General features: G+C 44.6%; 1 protein-coding gene across 1 annotated transcript in view; it reads left to right on the top strand.

The window, feature by feature from the left end:
• Positions 1–377: 377 nt before the first annotated feature.
• The window catches only part of JAK3 (Janus kinase 3), a 329,337-nt gene continuing 302,231 nt past the window's right edge, over positions 378–27,483 (top strand). The window contains exon 1 of the mRNA XM_063455458.1: positions 378–704. The gene's annotated coding sequence lies outside the window, so the exon portion shown is untranslated. The remainder of the gene's footprint in view (positions 705–27,483) is intronic.

Consider the following 27,483-nt stretch of genomic DNA (forward strand, 5'->3'; position numbering starts at 1 on the left):
TTGACCAGCTCTGTGCACCCACCTCATGCCTGTCACTCAGGGTGTGTGTGTGAGCTATGCCGGTTATAACCTGGAGCCATAAAGGTAAGCAAAAATAATATGAGTAATCCCAATAATCAAGGACAAAAAAGTGATGTGATTTAATATAACTAAAACCATTGGATTGACACAATATCTGTGTTCAAATGGACCAATAAATCTGCTATCTTACTGTGCATGTATTAAAGACTGTCAGATATAATGTTCTGTCTTTGCTTACAGAATATATGTATGTGAATCTGATAGTTTCACACAGGAAACTAGAAAGCTACATGTGGTTGAAGCTTTCTGACAGGAAGTTTGCACTTATATTTTCCGAAGAGCACTTAACCCATGCACATGCCAAGCTGCGTCTCCTGGATAACTACAAATAATTAGCGAAATAAGATAGACTAGTAGATGCATCAATTCATACAGATAGTAATAGGTAGAGCATTTATTTACTCATAGGTTGATACATAAACTTCAAACAGAGACCACTACATACAAAAATAATTTATAAACACAAGAGGAAAATAATGGCTACACACAATCAAAGCTAGCTACAGGAAGAACGTGCAAGTAGAAAAACACAAATACAAAACTTTAGACCCCAAAACTCATATACATAACACATATACATACAACAAATAGTCGCTGGAGTTCAGCAAAGGACCCTTACTAAGGTAATATTACTTATTATTATTTTATCTTTCACCGCAGGTATAGAAACAGCTGTTAGTTGTTAAAATGTTTAACTTTAGAATACCTTTTTATATAGACATGTTGGAAAAATTTAAGGAAAAGCCTCCGATACTAATTGTACTAATATCTACATTAATATACTCATAATATATTCATGAACATATCCTGAAACGTTGTCCGATCCTTTTCCAATTATTAAACATTAACCTATCATGAAAAATTAAAGAACTTGACAAGTGGTCCATGTATATTGTTTTAAAGAACACATAGATGTATTTTATTTGACCTGATTTTAAGAGCGTTACATATGTCTCACATGATTTAAATTTTTACAGTTGCAAATACCATTACATATATAATTTACTTCTGTCACTAGGCTACACATTTTCAAAATTGCTTGGGTTGTATTGTAACCCCTTTCCTGCCAAACCCTTATATATGTGAGATGAATTTCAATTTACGTAGCAAAAAAGCCATTATGAAAATTATTCCTTTAAGCCCCCGTTACCATCCCTTTGCTCCATTGGTCGAAAAGTGAATAAGAAATCTATCTGCAGGGACACTGATTTCATGATCTGACTGGCCGTAAGGAACTAAAAATTCCATCCCTACACTTACTATAACTTAGCTATATTCTATCCTGGGTGGGAGAATGGGTATATTTAGGGCTTTAATAGCAGCCTGTAATTTCCATTATTTTAGCCTGGTGAGTCCAATTAATTGCCAAAGCAACTTCACCAGGTCTCTATAATAGTTTGGTCAGTACATGCTCTTGGAGTAAAAGCAACATGTTTGTGGGACTGTGCTGCTTTTCATGAGTTAACAGGGTTAATTTCTAAAGTGAGAATTAACAGTTAATTTCACATTTATGGCCAGAGCAGCAGATCTGAAAGCATAGCTGACTTAGAGATATTTTGACTTTACAGAAAAATACTAAGTTACGTATTTCTGGGTAAAGAATGGACAAGCAACTTACACTCTCAATCAGAGGTGCCCGAAAGGTAGATCCCCAGATCTAAAATTGCAACTCCCATGATGCATTGCATGCATTTGCATGCCTTTTGAATGACAACGTATCATGGAAACTGTAGGTTTAAAACATCTGGGGATCCCCTGCCCTAAATGGTAGTGAATTAGAGATAACAACACACAAGAAGGATTTGGGAATTGTTATAAACAGCAAACTAGGCAACAATGTGCAATGTCAATTTAGTTTTTTTTTTTTTTTTGTAAATCTGTTTATTGTGGTATAACACGTACGATAGATCGGCTCGCAGGCCGGAAACAAAGGGGTACATTGTTTTAAAGGTTAACAGGATAAACATTAAAGTATGCGTTTCATCAGAATACAAATATGCGCATCATGTCTAGTCACATTCCAAAGTTCTGGGTGCATGGTTGGATACAGCACCTATGGCACCTAACCTCAGGGAAGAGGTGCGGCATGTTCCTCTCGTCCATGATTGGTATATTCGCATAAACGGACCCAACCGTGACTGTGGGCCCAATAGGCTGCAATATACTTATGATCGCTTTGGGTGAAAGCGTTACGCATAATGTGGGTGTACAAGTAAAAGTATAATTTAACAAACTGCGGATAGGTTCAACAATTGTATGTAGGTACAGGTGCACCCAGCGCACTGGCATTTTTATGTCGGAAACTACTTGTGTTCGTGTTTGTTGTAGGTTAGGTTAATACATCTTATATATAGTCATCTCCAACTAAGCAAAGTCATTTATACCCTGTCATGTTGGGGGGAAGGTGAGTCGGGTAGCCCGTGAAGGGGGGTATGCCATTTCAGGTCAGGAGGGACAGGGCAGAATCGAGCCTAGGAGGGGCAAGGGTCGGGGACCAACTGGGTCATATCGGGCACATGCGGTAGGGTATCAGAGTTATTGCCTCTTCCGCGTCTTGGTCGTGTATCAATTATGCCGTTATGTGGTTAATGACGCCTATGTATCTTTTTCTGCTGGGTTGATCATCCCGTTCCCCGTCCCTCCCCAGCTCCAAACGCGGAGCCCACAACCCATATTTGAGAGTATCATCCCCTAGGGCTCGTGACTAAGGGGGGGGCTCGTCCGATCCCCACGACCGCCACCTGAAGCGGAGCTCGAGACTCAGTTGTTGGGCTATGTCGGCCCCATTCCATTGTATCTATGTCAGGATCAAGTCTCATGCGAGTCATGGCCGGAGTTACCGAACCCGTCACTCATGTATTGGTAGGTGCTGTTTAGTCGAGGCATCGAAGTTTAGATTTCGTCCCGTTCATAGGTCGGTCAGGGCGGTACTTATCCCTGGTGATGGGTGAGTAATCCGCGTCTACAACCCGTTCTCAGATTACAGTCAAAGAGTCACTATCCTTAGATGTCATTGTCTGTCACAAGTCGTATGTTGAAACTTCCGTTCTGTATGTGGCCCTACCAGTCCCGGGCCCGTGTACACCTGACCCTTATGGGTCCAGAGCATAGTGGGGAAGGAGGGGAGTCAGAGGGGGGTGGGCATTGCACTGTCAGCACCGCTACCACGAGCTACCTCCTCCTGTCGATATCTGGCAATATATAAGAACCACGGGGTCCACATTTCGACGTGTTTGGTCCCCCGGCCAGTGATGGTGGCCCGAGCCTCCTCTGCCCCTTGAATCTCCTCCACCCTGTGTATCCATTCTTGCTTGGTCGGCACCACGTCCGTCTTCCAGTGGGCTGGGATGTTTGCTTTGGCGGCGTTAAGTAAATGTCGGAGGATTGACTTCTTGTATACTGAGATGGACTGAGTGGAGATGTGTAATAGGGCAAGTTCTGCTGTCCAATCAGGTATATCCCCCAAGATGAGTTCCAGCGAGGTTTTGATCAAGTCCCAGTAGGGTGTTATTATTCTGCACTCCCACCAGATATGGGACACCGTCCCCCTTTCGTCTTGGCATCTCCAGCACACCGAGGGGTGGGACGGATTAATGCGGTGCAAAAATACTGGTGTCCTGTACCATAGGGATATGAGTTTGTAGTTCATCTCTTGGTAGTAAGAGCTCGTAGTACTCTTATGTTGCCAAAGTAACGCTAATTCCCACTGTTGAGTAGTGAGTGCTCTTCCCAGCTGACACTCCCATTGTCGTTTGAATGTCATCTGGGTGGAAGCGCCACCTGCTAGCAAATGTTGATATAACTTCGAGATAGCATGCTCAAGGGGGGTTCCCCGGTCACATAGTTCTTCGAACCAAGTGAGGTCTCTATTTAAACGTTCGTTATGCGGTATTGAGGCATGGAAGTGTTTCAGCTGTAGGTACCGAAGGTGTAAGAGAGGTGTCCGTGGTCTGTCCGCTAGCAATGATGGGAAGTCTCGTACCCTTCCAGCAGAGAGGACCGTGTAAATGGGTATATAGTCACGCGTGTTCTCACTGGTCCACGTTCCCGCTGGGAGGCCTCCGCCCAGCTCCTCGTTATGCGTGATCGGTAGCATAGGGCTGGGTAGTGGGGATATGTGTTCCTGTCCCCTCAGTGTGTGCCAGCTCCGCAGGGTCTGTAGGGTCAATCCCTCCTCGGTCGCTGGGGCGGGCCGTCCCGCATACTTCCCCCAGATTTTTGCCTCCATCGCCCGGCCCATAAGGCCCCTGTCCAGGGTCACCCATTGTTTGGTCGTAGGTGTTATGTGCCAATCCAGTATGCGTTGAAGTACTGCCGCCTGATAATACTTCCGGAAATCCGGCAGTGCGAGCCCACCTTGTATCCTGGGGCGACACAGAATGTCATGACGTAGCCGGGATCGGCTTCCATTCCAGACATATTTGATCACACCCGTTTTTAGGGCAGAGAAGAAAGTTGCTGGCATGGCAAGGGGTATGGTCTGCATGAGGTATAAAACCCTCGGGAGGATATTCATTTTAATCACAGCCACCCTGCCATGCCACGAGATGTGTGGGTGGGACCATCTAGCCAGATCCATTAAGATCTTCTTCAGAAGGGGTGTAAAGTTATGATCGTACATATCCGTAGGTTCCGTGGTCACCCATACACCTAGGTACTTCATCTTGCCATAGCACCAGTGGAACGCGAATTGTGACTCCAGGGAATGGTATTCCTCCGCGGGGAGCGTGATGTTCAGCGTCTCACATTTGGAAATGTTAAGTTTGAAGCCGGATATCCGTCCGAATCTGTTGATTTCTGTGAGGAGGCAAGGTAGAGTGACTCGTGGGTTGTGTACGAAGAAGAGGAGATCGTCCGCGTATGCAGCTACCTTGTGTTGTGTACCCTGCCACTCGTAGCCCAAAACGTCTGGGTTTCGCCTGATCGCCTGGAGAAGGGGTTCCAGGTGAAGCGCGAACAGCAGAGGCGAGAGTGGGCAGCCTTGTCTGGTGCCGTTGCGGATTGGGAACTCGGCAGTTGTGGCGCCATTAATCCGTACCGTTGCTCTGGGATCCGTGTATAGAGCTGAGATCCACGTTAAGAGCCTCTCTCCAAAGCCTAGCCACTTCAACGTTTCCAACAGGTATATCCAGTTGACCCGATCGAATGCCTTCTCCGCATCCGTTGACAGTAGCATTATCCGGGTCCCCCGTTTTCGAGCATGGTGTTGGATAGCGAATAGTCTCAGCGTGCTGTCTCTGGCTTCCCTACCTGGAATAAATCCCGTTTGGTCCGCGTGTACTAGGTCAGGCAGGAGGTGTTTCATGCGGGATGCCAGCACCTTCGTGAACAGTTTGGAATCTACATTTAGGAGCGAGATCGGGCGGTAGCTACCGCACTGTAGGGGGTCTTTCCCCGGTTTGAGGAGAACAGTGATGGTGGCCGCCACCGACTCTCTGCCCAGGGATCCCCCTTCTCCCGCTTTGTTCAATGCATCAGTAAGTCGTGACAAGAGCAGACCTGAGAAGCTTTTGTAATATCCTAGGGAGAAGCCATCTGGACCTGGTGCTTTGCCAGTCTTGGACGATTTGAGAGCAGCTGCCAATTCCTCTACGCTGATCGGGGCATCCATCATCGCCGCCGAATCCCTATCCAACGTGCTCAAGACCGTTTCGGATAGATAGTCATGTATCGTCAAACGTTTCCGTGCAGCCTCGGCGCCAGCAGCAGTTGGGTGTAGATTGTAAAGTTTCTCGTAGAAGATCCTGAATTCCTCTGCGATCTTTTCGGGAAAAGGGGAAATTTCCCCAGTTGACAAGCGTATCTGACGGATTTGTCTAAGGGGGGCGGGGCCTCTCAACAATCTAGCTAAATATTTGCCGCCTTTATTAGCGTGGGCGTAGTAAAAGCCCTTGGTGCGTTGCACCGCGCGGAGATGTCTTTTCAAGAGGAGCGCTTTGAGTTTCCGCCTGTGTTCCATCAGTTCGCCATACACCGCGGTCAGTTGTGATCGCTTGTGGCGGCATTCCAGTGCTGCGATTGTTTGATGTAATTCGGTGAGTTCGGCCATAAACGATTTCCGTTTCTGCGAAGCAAGGCGTATGAGCGTACCCCGGATCACACTCTTATGTGCTTCCCAAAGGGATATCGGGGAGATGTCCGGAGTATCGTTTTCCTGGAAGTATCGTTCTAACTCCTGCTGAATCTGTTCCTTAATGTTTGGGTCCAGTAGCAGGGCTTCATTCAATCTCCAGTTCCATCCCGCCGGTTTATATAAGGGGGCAGCGAGTGTCATCTCGACCGAACCGTGATCCGACCAGGTTGCCGGGGTGATGTCAGCTCCCTGCAGGTGTGTCAGCCCCTCACGTGTGATAAAGAGATAATCTATGCGAGAATAGCGGTTGTGGAATGCCGAGTAATAGGTATAATCCTTCACCGAGGGATGAAGCACTCTCCAGCAATCTACTAGTCTTAGATCTTCCATCGTTTGTCTGATGAATTTGATAGTACGCTGCGGTATGCAGCTATGTCCCGTCGAGGAGTCTAAGATCGGGTCCAGCGGGACGTTGAAGTCACCTCCCGCAATCAAGATTCCATCCGAGAAGTCTTCCAACTGCTGTAGAGTGTTGCGGAGGAAGGGGGCCTGCCTCTTATTTGGTGTATAGATGGAGGCTATTGTGTAGATCTTGCCGGCTATAACTCCCTTAAGGAAGAGATATCTCCCTAGTGAATCCTGCTGTCGATCCAGTTCCTCAAAACCGAGTTCAGCTGCCAGGAGAATGGCCACTCCAGTTTTGTGCGACATAGGGTGGTTACTGAAATAGTTATTGGGGTAATGTCGATTCCGTAACCTGGGCTGTGAGCCCTCTTTAAAGTGGGTCTCCTGTAGTAAGGCAATCGACACATGGTTTTTCCTCAGTTCCCTCAGTAGGTGGGTCCTACGCTCTGGTATATTAAGGCCCCTACAGTTCTGTGTGACAATCTTCAGGGGGGTGTTGCAATAGGCCATGGTTACTGGGCCAGTCGACAATGAAGGTACTGTATTGCCCCAGGGAATGTGCTCAGCCGATAGAGCTACTAGTGCAGTGCCCAAGCGGAGGAAGGAAGGGGGGGGGAGATAGTGATGGGGGGGGGGGTAGAAAGGGTCAGAGAGAAAGCGGGTACGTTAAGAAGGAGAGTAAGTCAGGAGCCGGTGGTCCAGGTGCGGGACTGGTAATCCTGTTGTTAGTTAAAAGGAGGTATGTATCCCTATCGTGGATACCCTCTCAGAATTTGGACTAGGTCCAAATCTATGTCCCCCTTCCCGAGTGGGGGGGGGGGGATTGTCTCGTGCAGCGACCGACACTAGCGGGACCTCGGACCGGAACCAGCCCAGGTAACCGAAGCACTCCCTGTGTGGCCGCGCTACGGTCAGCACGAGTGTGTGGGTGTGAGGGTGTGTCTCGAGCTCCGACCAGATGAGGTTCACTGATGAACGGCATGCTCCCGCCCCCGTTCGCCCCCTCAGTGCTGTATTAGCAAAGTAAAGCAATCCCTGTAATTGGGCGTCAGCGGTAAGAAGATACATAAGCGTCAGGGGTTAGGTTTTTGGTGATTATTCTAAGAGTTACTTATGATCTGGCTGTTTTCCAGAGGAACCCCACTTTCCCCAGGTATATCCCTCCCACATGGAGCTCCCGTGTGATAGTCCTTCTGCTTACTCTCGGTGTATCCCAGCAACCTATGAGTGAGGGGTGGCCGTAACGGCAGTCTGGTGACGTACGTCTGGTTCCCCAAACTAATGGTATGTACAAGGGTCCGTCGCTAGGGGACCTCAGTCCCCTCCAGAGTGACCCTCTGTATCAACTATCCCCTATCCACCCGCCGCGGTTTTGCGTTACGTCCGCCTTGAGTGTCGCAATGTCCCTGGAGGGGGGGGGGCAGGTGGAGAGGTGGAGGGGAGGGGGGCTGAGTGAGAGAGAGGGGGGTCACGTTTGTGTATCAGTTGTTAGGTGGCCGCGGTAAGCGGGCCTGACGTGGGGTGTACACGCGAAGGTGTATGTCTAGGGCGTGAGTAGTAGACATTATGTGGATGTGAGGAGTGGTATGCTTGGGGGTATATATAAGTGTGAACAGTCGTAGTAAACATATGCATTCAACGGTGTGCACATAGCAGTAAAAAGGCAATACATTAATACCTGTTTCGACATAGAACATAACCTGATCTCCCTCCATGATCCTCCCCCAAGGCGTAAAGGTGAGTTGTCATGCAAGTGTATCCTATGGGGCGCTTAGATAAATCTAGAAGACCAAGCAATCGCAAGATCCACATGAATGTAACAGTTTATGCATATCGGGAAAAGGTAACATATCAATACATGCATTAAGAATAAAACACAACGCTACTAGGTCTCCTTCCACGAGACCCCTCATCTACCAATATACCACCCAATTTCTTCCATGCCCATCTCTCCCCCCAGATCCCCCCACCCAAGGGTCCGCCAAACTGTTCCACTTAAGGTATTGTCTCTGGTCAAAAAGCTGTGAGTCTCGCTGAGAGAGTGGACTGGAGTGCGGGAGGTATAGGCGTATGTTTAGATGTAGATGTAAGTATGCCAGGACCAGGTATGTGCCCCCCCCCCAGTGCCCCCCACCCCAAACCTTGAATACAGTGTCCCAGAGTACCTGAAAGCACACTACTCGTGAATCGTGGTGTCAGCATCGTCCTGAGACAGGACCCTCTAGTGGAAAGTATCCTGCGGTTACCCGCGGTGGGTGGACGGGGCTGCAACTATTCTTCCGGTGATGTCGGTCTTCCATATCGTCCGGGGTGGGGGGTGGCCTGGGCACCCGTGGCCCGCTGTCTCGGCTCCCTCCGCGGCCTCGGGGGGGGGCCCAATGAGCTGAGAATCCAGTTGGGGACTGTCTGAGAGGGGAGGCCTAGTTCCTCCAGGAATCTCGGTACCTCCTCAGGCCATCTCAGGGTAATCCATCGGTTTTGGTGTCTTGCCATTAAAGCGAAGGGGAAGCCCCATTTGTAGGTTACGTTATGTTCCCTCAGGGCCGCTGTTACAGGGCGAAGAGCTCGCCTGGCATCTAGAGTGATAGGCGATAGGTCATTATACAGCGAGACCTGGGCTCCCCGGAAGGGCCAAGTGGGCCTTTCCCGGGCTTTTGTCATGATGTTACTTTTCACCGGGAAGGAGCCTAGGCAACAGACAAGGTCCCTCGGGCCATCTTCTGCATTCCTGGGTCGCAGAGCCCTGTGAGCTCTGTCGAAATCAATTTGTGGCAGGGGGGTAGGCAGCATAATGAGTTGAAAGAGTTCCCTAAGGGTGTTTGTCGCATCTTCCACCCCTTCTTCTTCGGGTACACCCCGCACGCGGATGTTGCATCGCCTACCTCTATTGTCCACATCTTCAAGGTGGCGACGCATATTCAGCAGCATCTCCCCCTGTCTGGCCACCGCTGTGTCTGTGGACGCTGCACGCGCCGCCAGGGCTGTATCCGCCTCTTCCAACGCGGTAATGCGGCCCGCATGAGTGGTTAGTTCTGCGCGGAGCCCTGCGACCTCCGCCCTCATGGACTCCTGAAGCGTGGCTGTGGCGGTCTGTAAGTCGGCCTTCGTGGCCATAGCTGTTGTTAGGTCTCGAAGTGTGCCCTCAATCCGCTCCAGTGCAGCGTCTGTTGCGGTGTGGTTAGGCCCAGCCGCCATCTTGGGGCTCGCGGGATCACCGCTCGCTCCGTGTTGCGGGTGAAAGAACCCGTCTAAGGGGCCCTGTTGGGAGTTCCCTGGGGTCTGGGGATGCTCTGGGCGTTTTGTGCGCCCCATGGGTGCTTACTTGCGGCGTAGAAAAGCTTCAACGGGGGTTCGGCGGGACGGAGCTCACTCCTCACGCGGCCATCTTGGTCGGCGCCGAAACCACGCCCCCAATGTCAATTTAGTTGCTAAAGCCAATAAGGTATTGTCATGTATACAAAGGGGCATTAATTCTCAGAACGAAAGTATAATTTTGCCTCTTTATAAATCAATGGTAAGACCACACCTTGAAGATACAATTTTTGTCACCTGTTCTATAGAAGGATATTATGGAACTAGAAACAAATGCAGAGGCGGGCTGCAAAATTAATAAAAGGAATATAACATTTTCATTATGAAGACAGATTAACAAATGTAAAAGTTTAGAAAAACAGTGCCTCTGTGATAGCATTATACAAAAATATATTGGGGGCCAATACAAACCATTGTTTGAAAATCTATTCATAAACATGACTATATGTAGGACACAAGGTCATGCATTTAGACTGGAAGAAAAGAGATTTAGTCTAATGCAAAGAAGAGTTTTTTTTACAGTAAAAACAATAAGGATGTAGAATTCTCCACCTGAAGAGGTGGTTTTATCAGTCTGTACTGATGTTTAAACAGCAACTGGATTAAGACTTGCAGAAACATAATATTCAGGGATATAATTTTTAATAGGTTGGGTAACAACTTCTGACTGCCACTCTGGGGTCAATAAGGATGTTTTTCCTAGTTTGTTGCAAAATTGAAAAGCGCATCAAGCTGGGTTTTCTGCCTTCTTTTGGATCAACAGCAAAAACAGACATGAGATGGTGAAAAGAGGCATTCCTCTTTTCAGCCTATGTAACTATGTAACTCATGGTTGACATATAAATGTGTAAATTACTGTGTGTGTATATAATTGGTTAATTATGTATGTTGTAACTGTGTGTAAATGTGTATCTGTGTTTATATGGGAGTGCATCTATGATTGCATATCTATGTATGTATGTAGGTAAGATGGTTTAAGAGATATACAAAACATAACGTGGGTTAAGAAACATACAAAAAGATGAAAGGGGCTATTAGACACACAAGGTTAAAAGGGGAGGGAGCTTAGCAGCAACACACAGAAATGATCAGGAGACACACAGAAGGATGAGTGTGTGCAAAGTCAACAGTCAAAAGTTTATGATTTGGGTGGGGTAACAAGGGTAACAAGTGACCTAATTACATGTTTAGGTCTGCTGACAGTTTCTTCACATATGATTTGCTCTGAGAGCAACCAAGAAGGGGTTTATCCTAACTTCACTGGCTTACACTCTCATAAAGAGGTTCATATCTAAAAAAAACTAGTAAGAAAGTACAAATATTGTTTTTTTTTTTTTTTAAATGCACTAGATATGATAGGATACACAATAGTCAAATCATGATGAGTCTCAGCAGACATATGGGTAAAAAACAAATCAGAATTTTTCTACTTGACTATTTTTATCTAAATGTTTTCATTCCGTTTTCAGTTCATAAATAAACTAGTAGATTATTTACTCAGTCTGGTATTGGGGATTACAGTCTAAGGAATTGCAGATAATAGGCCACAGAATAAGGCAAATAGGAAAACATTTCCAATTTAGTTTTTTTTTTTTTTTATATAGTTGACGATTTTAAGTTCTATATTCAATTCTCTGCAATTCACAGATTAGTGATGAACAAGTGATTGACAAGTATAATTGCCACACACCCATCTTTAAATAGGATGTAGCCTGCACAGACATATCACGTATTAATTCTTGTAATGGCAAAATGTTTCACATAATAAACACTTTGCATAGCAAGCAAATTAGTAGCTATGCAATGTGGAAACATAGGCTCACTTCCTTGTTATACCTATAATTAACCCCTTAAGGACACATGACATGTGTGACATGTCAGGATTCCTTTTTATTCCAGAAGTTTGGTCCTTAAGGGGTTAAATAATACAAACATATTTTTATATTTGTAAGAACTGAAAGGATCAGTCAATTTGCAGACACATTGTGATTTTTTTCAAATGGTGTGAAAATGGTGGATTACTGTAAGATACTAGTGACTAGGGTTGAGCGAACCCGAACTGAAAAGTTCGGGTTCGTACCGAACATTAGGTTTTTTGGACCCCGGACCCGAACACGGACATATCACTGTATGTTCGGGTTGGAGTTCAGTGTTCGGCGATTTAATGGTGCGTTTTCAAAGGCTGCAGGGCAGCCAATCAACAAGCGTTTGACTGGTGTGCCCTTAGAAGCCATCACAGCCATGCCTACTAATGGCATGGCTGTGATTGGCCAGTGCAGCATGTGACCCAGCCTCTATATATAAGCTGGAGTCGCGTAGCACTGCACACACATGCGGCCTTATTAGTGTACGGAGAGGATGCTGCCGCTGATAGGGACAGCATAGGAAAGAATCAAATATATATGAGAGTCAAATAGAAGCTTCAATAGAAGCTTCAAATACCGCGGTTACATCAGAGTTTTAAAAAGTAATTTTTTTTTGGTGCTAAATAGTATATTAGTGGGGTAGAACATTAGTCGGGAGCACTTCATATCTGAGAGTCAAATAGAATCGTCAAATACTGCTGTCACATTGCGGTTTTAAAACTTAAAAATGTTTAGGTGCTAAAAAGTACATTAGTGGGGTGCACTTCATATCTGAGAGTCAAATATAAGCGTCAAATACTGCTGTCACATTGCAGTTTTAAAACTTAAAATTATTTGGGTCCTAAACTGCTAAATAGTATTTTAGTGGGGTGCACTTCATATCTGAGAGTCAAATCGAAGTGTCTAAAAGTGTGCTTACAGCGCAGTGCTAAACATTCTTATTCTCTGGGTGCCAATCTGCTAAATAGTAAATTTTGGGGCCTGTTCTTCATATCTGAGAGTCAAATCGAAGCATCTAATAGTGTGCTTACTGCGCACTTGTAAACATTCTAATTGTTTTGCTGCTAAACTGCTAAATAGTACATTTTGGGGCCTGTTCTTCATATCTGAGAGTCAAATAGAAGCGTCTAATAGTGCGTTTACAGCGCAGTTGTAAAAATTCTAATTGTTTTGCTGCTAATCTGCTAAATAGTACATTTTGGAGCCTGCGGTGCACTTCATATCTGACAGTCAAATAGAAGCGTCTAATAGTGCGCTTACTGCGCACTTGTAAAAATTCTAATTGTTTTGCTGCTAATCTGCTAAATAGTACATTTTGGGGCGTGCACGTCATATCTGAGAGTCAAATAGAAGCGTCAAATAGTGTGCTTACTGCGCAATGGTAAACATTCTTATTTTCTGGGTGCTTATCTGCTAAATAGTACATTTTGGGGCCTGCACTTCATATCTGAGAGTCAAATCGAAGAGTCTAATAGTGTGCTTTCTGCACACTTGTAAACATTCTAATGTTTTGCTGCTAATCTGCTGCTTACATTGGAGTTTTAAAAAGTACATTTTTGTTTGTTTTTTGGGGCGCTAAATAGTATATTTGGGGAGTTCATTTCATATCTGAGAGTCAAATAGAAGTGTTAAATAGTGTGCTTACTGCGCACTTGTAAACATTCTAATTGTTTTGCTGCTAATCTGCTGCTTACATTGGAGTTTTAAAAAGTACATTTTTGGGTTTTTTTTGGCGCTAAATAGTATATTTGGGGTGTTCACTTCATATCTGAGAGTCAAATCGAAGCGTAACTTTGATTCAAATTTACTACATCGGTCACTTGTAATATTGTTTAACACCTACAACTGTTACACAGATCTAAGTGATAGAAAACAGATTGATATTTTCTACACTAGAAACTACCAGATAACAAGCTGCTATATTTAAACCAGTGATCAATAGCGAAGAGGTACTTCAACAATATTGTAATTCTGGGGCAATACCCTCACAAGTAGAGTTGAAAAAAAGTCCGGGTTCAGGCTCGAATCTGCCCCTGAACCTGAACCCCATTGAAGTCAATGGGAACCAGAACTTTTGGCTACAAAAATGTCTCTAAAAAACTCCTTGAAAGAGCTAGAGAGCTGCAAAAGGGACATAGGGACATTGGGTGACACTGAGACATTGGGACATGGAGACACTAGGGACACAGTGTCCCCATGTCTCCCAGTGTCCCCTAGTCTCCACATGTCTCAGTGTCCCTAGTGTCTCAGTGTCCCTTAGTCTCCGATTGTCTGTGCCCCCATGTCTCCCAGTGTCCCTAGTGACTCAGTGTCTCCATGTCTCCCAGTGTCCCCAAGTGTCTCAGTGCCCCATGTCTTCCAGTGTCCCCAAGTGTCTGTGTCCCCGGGTCTCTTAGTGACATGGGGACACAGTGAGACATGGGGACACTGGGAGAAATGGGAACACTGAGACACTGGGAGACTAGGGGACTGGGTGACATGGGGACACTGACACTGTGATACATAGGGACACTGAGAGACTGGGTGACTTGCGAGACTGAGACATTGGGAGACAGGGAGACACTGGGAGCAATCCATCTATACAGCAGAATCAAACTGTGAGTAGTTTGTTGGTGAATTTACAGAATTTTCTCTTATGTTACTCCTTGTGATTTACATCATGTGATGTCACGCATAAATAATTAATTATTCAAATGTATAAGGCTGGTATTTTTTTCCAAGAAAGGTGGCAACCCTAACAACTCTTCACATACTCTTGCTTAAAGGAACACTAAAGGGTCAGGAACAAAATCATGTATTTCTGACCTTATTATGTTAATACCACAATTAAGCCCCCCTGGCTCCCTCTTGCCTCCCTAAATATAGTAAACTCTTACTTGTATTCAAGTATGCAGCTGCTGGCTCTGTCCCTGTCTGCCTCTGAACTGACTGTCTGCTGACATCATCAGAAGTGGTGGTCTGTGCAAATTACAATGCTTCTCCATGGATTGGCTGAGACTGTCAACTAGGCAGATCAGGGGCAGAACAAAGCACAAGTCAAAAATAGCCCTGGCCAATCAGCATCTCCTCATGAAGATAAACTGATTCAATGCATCTCTATGAGGAAAGTTCAGTGTCTGCATGCAGAGGGTAGAGACACTAAATGGCGGTGCTGCACACTAGGCAGTACTGCCCCAGGAGGCACCTCTAGCAGCCATCTAAGGAGTGGCCATCAGAGTTATTTTCTCTGAAAAGACAGTGTTTACTGCAAAAAGGCTGAAGGTAATGATTCTACTTACCAGAACAAATACAATAAGCTGGTGTTATTCTGGCGACTATAGTGTCCCTTTAAGTTTGGAAGCTTCAGAGGGATGCATGAGAACAAAACCTGTGTGGACTGGATGACAATAAAATAAGTTTAGAATATGCAGACTTTGGTCTCTCTAACACTGTGGCATGTCCCCTTTCTTCTACACTCACTACATACACCTTTTCTCTGTCTGACTATATACCAGGAACTTCTGCCTGCTAGTAAGATGATAAGGAGACAAGTGGACATGTTAGTGCTAGGGGACAGTCCTTAGAAAACGTGGAGTAGGCGCATCATTTGATGCATTTATGTCAAGCTCAGGGTGCTGGCCGCATAGTATGCCCTTAGTTGGACAGCCTGCATGATTGGCAGGCAGTCTGGCATGCATTCATGCCAGACTGACCTTCCAATTCTTTGGACAAACATGCCCCCTTTTTGGGCATGTTCACCCCTTTTGGCAGGTCTGGTCACGTGATTCACACCAGTGGCACACTCTCTTATCCCGCACATTGACTTTCTGCTTCATTGGACACTGCTGTTAAGGGATATGGATTTACTTGAAAGATGAAAGCATAAATTAGAGAGAGATTAGCATAGAGTATGTGTTTTCGTATAGATGCATCCTTTGAGTTTCCCTCCAACACCATCTCCATCAGATACATGATGCTTTGGAGGTATGATTGTTTTAGTGTTTTTGGTCAATAAGATTTTGTAAATAGGCCCATCATAATTGTCAAAACTAGGCCCACTGGGCTCTTAATCTGGCCCTGGGTGGAGGAGGAGGTAGCCAACACTGTATATATATATATATATATATATATATATATATATTTTTATTTTTTTATTTTAATTGGGGTAGCCCCCCCAAATATTGGGACATATAAAAAAAGAAACAATTGCAACCTGCGGTGCATATCTTGCAGTCCTGATGCATGGAGCAATGCTCAACTCCTGATGCATGGGGAAAAGACCTTCACAAGCCTCTGCTAATGTGTACCTAGTTTATAATAAGTGACCCATAGGTTGAGGAGGCGGTGACCGTGGCGGTGGAGGAGGAAGCAGCAGTGGAGGAGGAGGATGAGGTAGCCAACACTGTATTTAATGTTTTTTTTGTTTTTTTTTTTAACTGTGAGCAGCCGCAGGCTGCTCCCTTTTTAATAGACATGCCCCTACTAGCTGGGTCACACGCTGCAATGGCCAATCACAGCCATGCCATTAGTAGGCACACGAGTCAAACGCTTGTTGATTGGCTGCCCTGCAGCCTTTCAAAACAGGTCATTAAATCGCCGAACACCGAACTCCAACCCGAACATACAGTGATATGTCCGTGTTCGGGTCCGGGGTCCAAAAAAACGTAATGTTCGGTACGAACCCGAACTTTTCAGTTCGGGTTCGCTCAACCCTAGTCACTAGTATCTTACAGTAATCCACCATTTTCACACCATTTGAAAAAAAATCACGTGTCTGCAAGTTGTTACAAATATAAAAATATGTTTGTATCATTTAATTATAGGTATAACAAGGAAGTGAACCTATGTTTCCACATTGCATAGCTACTAATTTGCATGCTATGCAAAGTGTTTAATATGTGTAACATTTTGCCATTAAAATAATTAATACGTGATATTTCTGTGCACGTTACATCCTATTTAAAAATGGGTGTGTGGCCATTATACATGTCAATCACTTGTTCATCACTAAACTGTGAATTGCAGAGAATTGAATATAGAACTTAAAATCTTCAGCTATAAAAAAAAACTAAAAAAAACTAAATTGGATTTTTTTTCCTATTCGCCTAATTCTGTGGCCTACAATCTGCAATTCCATTGACTGTAATCCCCAATACCAGACTGAGTAAATAATCTACTAGTTTTTTTTTTATGAACTGAAAACTGAATTACAAAATTTAGATAAAAATAGTCAAGTAGAAAAATACTAATTAGCTTTTTAGCCATAAGTCTGCTGAGACTCATTATGATTTCACTATTGTGTATTGTGTTAAAACCCTTTCATTTTAAAAATAATATATTTTAAGTGTTCCTTTAAAAAAGAAAGAAGGAAAGAAAGGTCACTAGTAGAGTTGAGCGGACACCTGGATGTTCGGGTCCGGCGGGTTCGGCCGAACTTTGAAAAAAAGTCTGGATTCGGGCTCGAACTTGACCCCGAACCTGAACCCCATTGAAGTCAATGGGGACCCGGACTTTTGGTCGCAAAAATGCCTGTAAAAAACTCCTGAGCTAGAGAGCTGCAAAAGCAAGTAAAATGGGGGTAAGAGTAGGACAAGTGCCCTGCAAACAAATGTGGATAGGGAAATCACTTAAAATAACATAAAAATTAAAAATACACCTGAGCCATAAAATACCAGTAGATGGAATCTTTGATTTTAGCTTTGGACAAACGTAAATCAAAATCTAAAGCATGGCTGTCAGGAGGATCAACAGAATAATCCATTTGTTCAAACTGAGCTCAACTCCTGATGCATGGAGAAAAGACCTTCACAAGCCTCTGCTATTGTGTACATTGTTTATACTAAGTGACCCATATTTTGAGGAGGCGGTGACCGTGGCGGTGTAGGTGGAAGCAGCGGTGGAGGAAGAGGATGAGGTAGCCAACACTGTTTTTTGTTTTTTTTTATTGTGGTAGCCCACAAAATATTGGGACATAGAAAAAAATAAAAATTTGCGGCCGGCGGTGCATTTCTTACAGTCCTGATGCATGGAGAAATGTTCAACTCCTGATGCATGGAGAAAAGTCCTTCACAAGCCTCTGCTAATGTGTACTTAGTTTAGATTAAGTGACCCATAGGTTGAGGAGGCGGTGTCCGTGGCGGTGGAGGAGGAGGAGGAGAGGTAGCCAACACTGTATTTTATGGGGTTTTTTTTGTTTTTTTTTATTGTGGTAACCCACAAAATATTGGGACATACAAATAAAGAAACATTTGCGGCCTGTGGTGCATTTCTTGCAGTCCTGATGCATGGAGAAATGCTCAACTGCTGATGCATGGAGAAAAGGCCTTCACAAGCCTCTTCTAATGTGTACCTAGTTTATACTAAGTAACCCATATGTTGAGCAGGCGGTGACCGTGGCGGTGGAGGAGGAGGATGAGGTAGCCAACACTGTATTTTATGTTTGTTTATTTTTTTTTATTATGGTAGCCCACAAAATATTGGGACATACAAAAAAGAAACATTTGCGGCCTGCGGTGCATTTTTTGCAGTCCTGATGCATGGAGAAATGCTCAACTCCTGATGCGTGGAGAAAATGCCTTCACAAGCCTCTGCTAATGTGTACCTAGTTTATACTAAATGACCCATTGGTTGAGGAGGTGGTGACCATGGCGGTGGAGGAGGAGGATGAGGTAGCCAACACTGTTTTTATTTATATATTGTGACCTTTATGGGCAAAGCAACACAGTCCTCTAGGGTAACAGGCATAGAACAACAGTCTCTGGTGCAAAAATGGTGTGGTTTATTTATAGCGTGCACAAAATCCATACAGCAATCAGTTTGTTCAAAAACTGCAGCACAACAGAAAGGAAAATCTACAAAATAAATCCTAGCTCAAATTTGAGCACTAACTAAACATAAAGAAATGTCCCTTACTCACCAGGGTAATAAACTACACAAATCAAAAATAAGCATTGGTTTCACCAACCTTTAGCACATTGTTTAGATGCTGCTCTGCACAGACCTGCTCTCTCTCTGCAGGTCAGATTGTATCTGACTCTTTCTGCTCTGAGACCTGCTAATTAAAGCCTCAGCAGTTGCTAATTGGGCAGGTGAATGAATATAGACTATGGAGGATTCTGGGTCCTAGATACCTTCCTTCTATTACCCTCCCATAGACTCTGTCACATATCCCCCCCCCCCGCCAGCTTAGACCCATCGGTCGTAGCGACCTTTGACAATGAACAATGGACTCTGGATAAACCATCTGCATTCCCCTGGTCTTTACCAGCTCTATGCTCCATAGAGAAGTTATATGGCTGAAGACTAAGGAACCACCTAGTTACTCTGGCATTTGTTTCCTTGTTATGTCTCATCCACGTCAATGGCGCATGATCTGTGACAAGTTTGAACCTTCTCCCCAACAGATAAAACTTAAGTGTTTTTTTCAGTGCCCATTTTATGGCTAAGCATTCTTTCTCAACCACTGAGTATCTCTGTTCATGGGGATTCAGCTTCTTGCTCAGGTACATAATGGGATGTTCTTCTCCCTTGTGTACCTGAGAAAGAACCGCTCCTACGCCCACATCAGACGCATCTGTCTGTACCACAAATTATTTTGTAAAGTCAGGGGCAACCAAAATTGGGTCAGCACACAAAACCTCCTTCAGGGTACTAAATGCCTTCTCTACCTCGGGAGTCCACTTAATCATAACTGGGCCTTTTGCCTTAGTTAGTTCTGTCAACGGGTTTGCGATCATAGCAAAGTTAGGTATGAATCTACGGTAGTAGCCCACTAAGCCCAGAAATGCCCGAACTTGTTTCTTTGTCACAGGACGTGGCCAATCGACAATAGCATCTACCTTACTTTTCTGTGGTTTCAGGAGACCCCTCCCAATAGTGTAGCCCAAATACTTAGCCTCCTCCAAACCTATCGTACATTTGGATGGATTGGCAGTTAGACCTGCATCTCGTATAGACTTTATTACTGCCTGAACTCGGGGAAGGTGTGTTTCCCAATCTGTACTGTGTATAACCACATTGTCAAGGTAGGCAGCCGCGTATTCACTATGGGGCCTAAGGATTCTATCCATCATTCATTGGAAGGTGGCAGGTGCACCATGCAACCCAAAAGGTAAGACTCTATAGTGAAATAAACCATCTGGTGTGGAAAAAGCTGTTTTTTCTTTGGCCCGCTCCGTTAAGGGAACTTGCCAGTAACCTTTAGTCAGATCTAATGTAGTCAGATATCTGGACCGTCCTAATCTCTCTATTAGGTCATCAACCCTAGGCATGGGATAAGCGTCAAATTTAGATATCTCATTTAATTTTCTGAAATCATTACAGAATCTGATTTCTCCATTTGGCTTGTGTACCAACACTATAGGATTACTCCATTCACTTTGTGATTCCTCGATAACCCCTAGCTCAAGCATCTTTCGGACCTCTGCTTTGATGGCTTCTTTTCTGGCCTCTGGGATTCGGTAGGGTTTTAAGTTAACCCTTTTTCCAGGTTCCGTAATTATGTCAGGTTTAATAACATGAGTCTTTCCGGGTACTGGAGCAAACACATCCCGATTTCTAAGAACAAACTCTCGGACCTCATTTCTCTGATGAGGTGCTAGAGTGTCAGCAATGTTAACCTCTGGTACTTTGTCTACTTTGGTCAGAGGAACTTTATCTGTTATGGCCATCAAGGCCTCTCTGTCTGTCCAGGGTTTAAGTAAATTTATGTGGTATATTTGTTCGGGCTTTCTTCTACCAGGTTGTCTCACCTTATAATTAACCTCATTGACTTGTTCAATGATCTCGTATGGGCCATGCCAGTTTGCCAGGAATTTACTTTCTACTGTGGGGATTAGTACCATAACCCTGTCTCCAGGTTGAAAGACCCTAAGTCTAGCATTCCTGTTATAACTAGCTTTCTGGGCTTCCTGAGCTCTCTCCATATTTTCCCTGACAATTGGCATTATGGCCTCAATGCGATCCTGCATTTGTGCCACATGTTCAATAACACTCCTATGAGGCGTGTGTTCCTGTTCCCATGTTTCCTTCGCAACATCAAGGAGACCTCTAGGATGTCTGCCATATAATAATTCAAAAGGTGAGAAACCTGTGGAAGCTTGGGGGACTTCTCTGATAGCAAACATTAGATATGGGAGCAAACGATCCCAATTCTTACCATCTTTATCAATTACCTTACGGAGCATTGCTTTTAATGTCTTATTAAATCTTTCCACTAACCCATCAGTTTGTGGGTGATACACTGAAGTTTTCAATTGACTAATCTTCAATAAGTTACATAGCTCTTTCATCACTCGTGACATGAAAGGAGTACCTTGGTCTGTAAGTACTTCTCTAGGTAGTCCAACCCGGCTGAACATAAACATTAACTCTCTGGAAATGGTTTTAGCTGAGGTATTTCTTTTTTTTTTTTTTTAATTCTTTATTTTCATTGTGCATGAAATAACAATAGGCGAGCAGAGCCACAATAGCAGCTGCAGGCCTTTCATAACATTTTTACAAATTAAATTGTGGTAGATTAAACAGCACTTTTTTTTTTTTAAAAGCAAACATGCAAATATCCATCGTTATGACAATAGTAGATATATATAGATTCATTAAGCTATACAAGCCTATGAATTGTCAAGTTTAGTTACGTTTAAGATTATATTAAATGAGGCAAGCATGCAAATTTCTAGCGTTCTGACAATAGTAGATATACATAGATTCACTAAGCTATACAGGCCTATGAATTGTTAAGTTTAGTTACGTTTAAGATTATATTAAATGTTACAACAGGTTAAAGTAAAAGGAATAAAACAAGCTTGGACCATGTAACTAGGATTACTGAGCATATGATAATGTTTTAGTTAATAGAACCGTCTGGCTGCCTAAGTGTACAATCTGCAATCTGCATATCTTTACAAGGTATATACAAGTGAGGCACATATTGGATAGCACGTTGAGGCATTATTTAAGCAGGCTGTGTGCCTAGCATTGAACTTAGTTTGCGTTACAAAAATTGACAAGTGGTTCACTTAATGCTGACATATTATTAAACATGCTCGGCAACGAGTTAGTATCGATTTTGCTTAAAACCATGTATGGTTGACCTATTATGCTTGTTAATGAGTCCGTTTAATGAAAACGAGAAGGTAAGCTGAAGTCCCTCATTGTCCATCAGGTTGGGGGCTGATAGGATAGATAGAAGGCTGTAGACTGACCCTATGGAGGCATGCTCGTTCATAGGTCACAGGGGTAGTCTTTTTAGCCTATGCCCATTGCAGTGACTTGTGTCCTGCCTGCGTCGTTTGTCTCAGGGGCTCCTCTGGGCCGGGAATCAACTCCCTTTGCATTCCGTAGAGTGTGCAGCTTTGCAGCTCCTCGCTTGGCAGCAGTGGCGTGAAGGGGATGATAGAAGTTCCCGGTTCCCGGAACAGGTGAGTGGCTTGTGTGGGGACCAGGTTTTGCGGCATAGCTCCCATGTATGTGTGGATCCATGCGTTTGCCCAGGTAGCCAGGTGACTTTTCCCGCCTGTGAGGTCGCTGGCTTTTGCGTGTCGTTTCGGCCTTTCTGGGTGCTTGCGGGGGGTGCCTGTAGTGGAGGCGACGGGTTTTAGGACGGATCCATGTGGCCACTATCTTGACTGCCTGTCTGTGGGCCATTCCGCGGTCGCATAATAGTGCCCAGAGGCTCGCGCAGAGCCGATCGAGTTCCAGTAGAGGATTCGCGGCGTGTTGGGCGTATGTGCTCCGCTTCTTGGGCCTATGATGGGCGGCCATCTTAGCTTCGTCCCCGCTGTCCGATGCCTCCCAACGGGATGGTCTCGCTTATGTGGGTGCCGTGATGTCCCTCACGGCAGGGGGGGGAAACAGGGGTCCCGTTTACCTCTAGGTGCCACAGCAGTGTGGGCAGCCGGGAGACCGGCCGTATCCTCTCGGCTGTTCCCGCGAGTAGGCCCAAAGAGGCTTCAGGGTGTGACCTCCGGTATATTAGCCAGGAGCCTTGAGAAGCTGTCTCTCGTGCGTGGAGAAGTATTTTAGCCGAGTCCCAGCTCGTTTTCTCGAGTGGAAAGTCGTTAGTTTTGCGTTTTTAGCGGGTTTTCGGCAGGAGCTCTCTCCCAGTTCTTCTTTGTTAAGTAAAAAATGGGGCTATACACTGGAAAGGATCTGACAACACTTACCATTTCATCATAGACATGTGCAAGGGGTGTGCCGTGTGTAGTGAGAAGGGCCCTCGCTACCATAAAGCGGTACAGGTTGCCACCTTAGGATGCACTGGCCCAGAGTGCACAATTTACAGGTGACAGGCAGGACAAGGGTATGCAGAGCTTCTTGCTAGTCACCTTACTTTGTGTTGCCTTCTGGAGCAGAGAAGTGGATGTATTGACACTCGACTGTTTGCTGGAGGGGAATTAACATATCCTCTACCGCAGTCCATGAGATCACCCCCCGGACTGGATGATCCAGCTCCTCTTCAACCACTGTGAAGCTGTGAGTCTTTGTTTTTACACAAGGGTAAAGCTGTCACTAAATTAACTTCCTCGGTTAGGTTCTTATTTCTATCAGCAAACTTATAGTTCAATTATTCATTATACCTGGAATCTAGTGCTGGCTTCCATATCTATGTCCAACATCACAGCCTCCTTCGCACAGTCCAATCAAATGCTTCTCATATTATGGAGCGTAAGTATTGGCTCCAGAAGTAATGTGTGAAGTGGTATAATCTGCGCTCTAGGATATAGGTGATGTGGATTTTCCTCTGTGGAGTTAATTGTGGAGGCAGTGCAGCTCCTGGTGACTGGTGGGGAAGCAGGGACTCCTTGCAGGGACTCCTTCCTGCTTCCCCTGCAGCAGTTTTCCCAGCTGAGGTATTTCTTAAAGGTATAGCTTCGGGATACCGGGTAGCATAATCTAGTACTACCAATATATATTGGTGCCCCCTAGCGGATTTAAGTAAAGGACCAACCAGGTCCATAGCAATTCTTTCAAATGGGACTTCTATAATGGGAAGAGGGGATTACGGAAAGTTTGGAATGGAGCCTTTCTTTGGCATTCTGGGCATGACTTGCAAAATCGCTCTATAGCAGAGTAAATTCCTGGCCAGTAAAATCTTCTTAGTACTCTCTCCCTGGTTTTTTCAATCCCAAGATGCCCCCCCAATACATGGCTGTGAGCTAGTTTTAAGACTAGGTTTCTGTGGGATTGAGGTGCCAGTAATTGCTCAACCTCTTCAACCCCCCTCCTCTCTACTCGGTAAAGTAAATTATTTTTTTCTGCAAAATAGGGAAGGGACAATTGGGTTTCCGGGTTAACAGGAGTACCTTCCACTACCTGAACATTGTTACGGGCAGCTACCAATGTTTGATCCTCCCATTGGGCAGCCCTAAAATTTCCTGAGCTAATACCTAGATGATGGAACTCCACCTCTTCCCTTAGATTGTCTACTTGGGAGGAATCACTTTCATTGTGATCCCCTTCCTCACCCAAACATACGACAGTGGGTTCATTTTCAATATATTGCTCCAAATCAATCGTAGAAAAAGGGAAACCATTCTCTAACCCCACTGTTTCTGCCTCTACCTCTGTATTTTTATCCTGTTTTATTACAGTATTCCCAAATTTTCCGAAAGAGGGGAAAATCACGCCCCAATACAGCATCATAAGGCAATGATGGTACCACCCCAACTCTATGTTTTATCACCCCTACCGCGGTAGCAAATTCCACCTCGGCCGTGGGATACGTGTGGGTGTCACCATGTATGCATATTATATCCAACACGTGAATTTTATCAACTTGCTCACTCTGAAGTAAAGATCTCTTTACCAATGAAACCTCACTCCCAGAATCTAAGAGTGCTTGCACACTCCTCCCCTCCATATTTACATATTTGACATGATTAATGCCACCAGTACTTGTTAAAGCAGACATTTGTGTGTATACCAACATTGCACCATGTTTCTCCCCCCTCCACAAATTACATTCCATAGGTTCATCAGTCTGTGGACAGTTACGTGCAATATGTCCAATCTCCTGACATCTATAACACTTTATCTCTTTCTTAGTCTGGCCTTGTGGCCGGGTTGGGAACCTGGGTACCCAATTTTCCAGGTAGTCAGTCTGTCTATGGGTCTGTACAGAATCTTTTTTCCCATCGGTTTCTTTAAACCCACCAGACTTCTTTGAAGGTATCCTGTTACCTTGCAATTTGTCGTTGAGGTAAGGTTCTTTACTCTGAGTTTCATTAGCAAACCGGTATCTCTCTGTCAAGTTCATCATTTCTTCAGGGTCCTTTGGATCCGCTTGACTGACCCATTTCCGTAGTGCTATCGGCAGACTCCTGAGGAAGCGATCCATAACCACCTTTTCAATGATTACTGCAGCAGAGTTGATTTCTGGCTGTAGCCACTTTTGGGCAAGTCTCAAGAGGTCATACATTTGTGACCTAGTAGGTTTCTCGGTATCATAAACCCAAGCATTATATCTTTGGGCTCGCACTGCAGGCGTAACTCCAAGCCGTGTTAGTATTTCCGCTTTCAATCGGTCATAGTCTTGTGCTTGGCTGAGAGGCAAATCATCATACACTTTCTGTGATTCTCCACTGAGGCAAGGGGCTAATAATCCTGCCCACTGACCTGGAGGCCATCCTTCTTGGGTAGCAATCCTTTCAAAGGTTGTCAGGTAAGCCTCCATGTCATCAACCTCACTCACTTTATGTAAAAAGTCAGTAACTCTAATCCGGCACCCCCTATCCATAGTAGGGGTAGTTACACTTGACAGCATGGTTTGTTGCAAAGCACTTGTTAGTTTGTCTCTGTCTTCCCGCTGAGCTTCCATAATGCAGTCGATTTGTGTGGCCAATAAGCGGTTTGTCTCCTGTTGGACCGCAACAGCCTGTCGCTGTGTCTCCATGAGGCTACTGATCTGCGCCGCTGTTACACGGTTTGTGTCTTGCTGGGTAGTAGTGGCCTGTACCAAGGCTTTTACTAACTCTTCCATCTTGCTTGTTGTTTTTTTTTTTTTTTTTTTCAGCCACTTGGTAAATACCACACACACCACACCTGCAGGCCTCTGTTTCAAACAACCAGTCTCAGTTTGCAGAGTCGCAGTACCTTAGGCCTCTATACCCACAGACCGTATAAATGTGCTTTAAATGCCCGCATCCTCCACCATCTTGTGACCTTTATGGGCAAAGCAACACAGTCCTCTAGGGTAACAGGCATAGAACAACAGTCTCTGGTGCAAAAATGGTGTGGTTTATTTATAGCGTGCACAAAATCCATACAGCAATCAGTTTGTTCAAAAACTGCAGCACAACAGAAAGGAAAATCTACAAAATAAATCCTAGCTCAAATTTGAGCACTAACTAAACATAAAGAAATGTCCCTTACTCACCAGGGTAATAAACTACACAAATCAAAAATAAGCATTGGTTTCACCAACCTTTAATACATTGTTTAGATGCTGCTCTGCACAGACCTGCTCTCTCTCTCTGCAGGTCAGATTGTATCTGACTCTTTCTGCTCTGAGACCTGCTAATTAAAGCCTCAGCAGTTGCTAATTGGGCAGGTGAATGAATATAGACTATGGAGGATTCTGGGTCCTAGATACCTTCCTTCTATTACCCTCCCATAGACTCTGTCACAATATATATATATATATATATATATATATATATATATATATATATATATATATATATATTTAATTGGGGTAGCTCCCAAAATATTGGGACATATAAAAAAAGACAACTCTGTTCCGCAGAGTAGCCGTTGACATTATAGTTGCGCAGGAACTTTGTTGACTGTAGAGTAGTGATGACACAAACATAAAATTTTCGGTTCGCAAACGACGAACGCGAACTTCCGCAAATGTTCGCGAACGGGCGAACCGGGCGAACCGCCATAGACTTCAATGGGCAGGCGATTTTTAAAACCCACAATAGTGATGGAAAAGTTGTTTCAAGGGGACTAACACCTGGACTGTGGCATGCCGGAGGGGGATCCATGGCAAAACTCCCATGGAAAATTACATAGTTGATGCAGAGTCTGGTTTTAATCCATAAAGGGATAAATAAATCACCTAACATTCCTAAATTGTTTGGAATAACGTGCTTTAAAACATCAGGTATGATGTTGTATCGATCAGGTAGTGTAAGGGTTACGCCCGCTTCACAGTGACAGACCAAACTCCCCGTTTAACGCACCGCAAACAACCGCAAACAGTCCATTTGCACAACCGCAAACTCCCCATTTGCACATGTTTTAGTGCAAACTAGTCTAACTACTAATATAGTTGAAACATGCTACTTTTATTCATGCCAGACAACCATGCAGGCCAGACTAACAAACATGCCAGGGCCAATCATAGTTAACCACCTCAGATAGTAACATGGCTCCCTCTATATACAGAGTAAACATGGCTCCCTCTATATACAGTGTAACATGGCTCCCCTCTATATACAGTGTAACATGGCTCCCCTCTATATACAGTGTAAACATGGCTCCTCTATATACAGAGTAACATGGCTTCCCTCTATATACCGTTTAAACATGGCTCCCTCTATATACAGAGTAACATGGCTCCCCTCTATATACAGAGTAACATGGCTCCCCTCTATATACAGAGTAACATGGCTCCCTCTATATACAGTGTAAACATGGCTCCTCTATATACAGAGTAACATGGCTTCCCTCTATATACCGTTTAAACATGGCTCCCTCTATATACAGAGTAACATGGCTCCCTCTTTATACAGTGTAAACATGGCTCCTCTCTATATACAGAGT

Source organism: Pelobates fuscus, chromosome 5 (genome assembly GCF_036172605.1).
Source record: "Pelobates fuscus isolate aPelFus1 chromosome 5, aPelFus1.pri, whole genome shotgun sequence".
In the NCBI taxonomy this organism is placed as follows: Eukaryota; Metazoa; Chordata; class Amphibia; order Anura; family Pelobatidae; genus Pelobates; species Pelobates fuscus.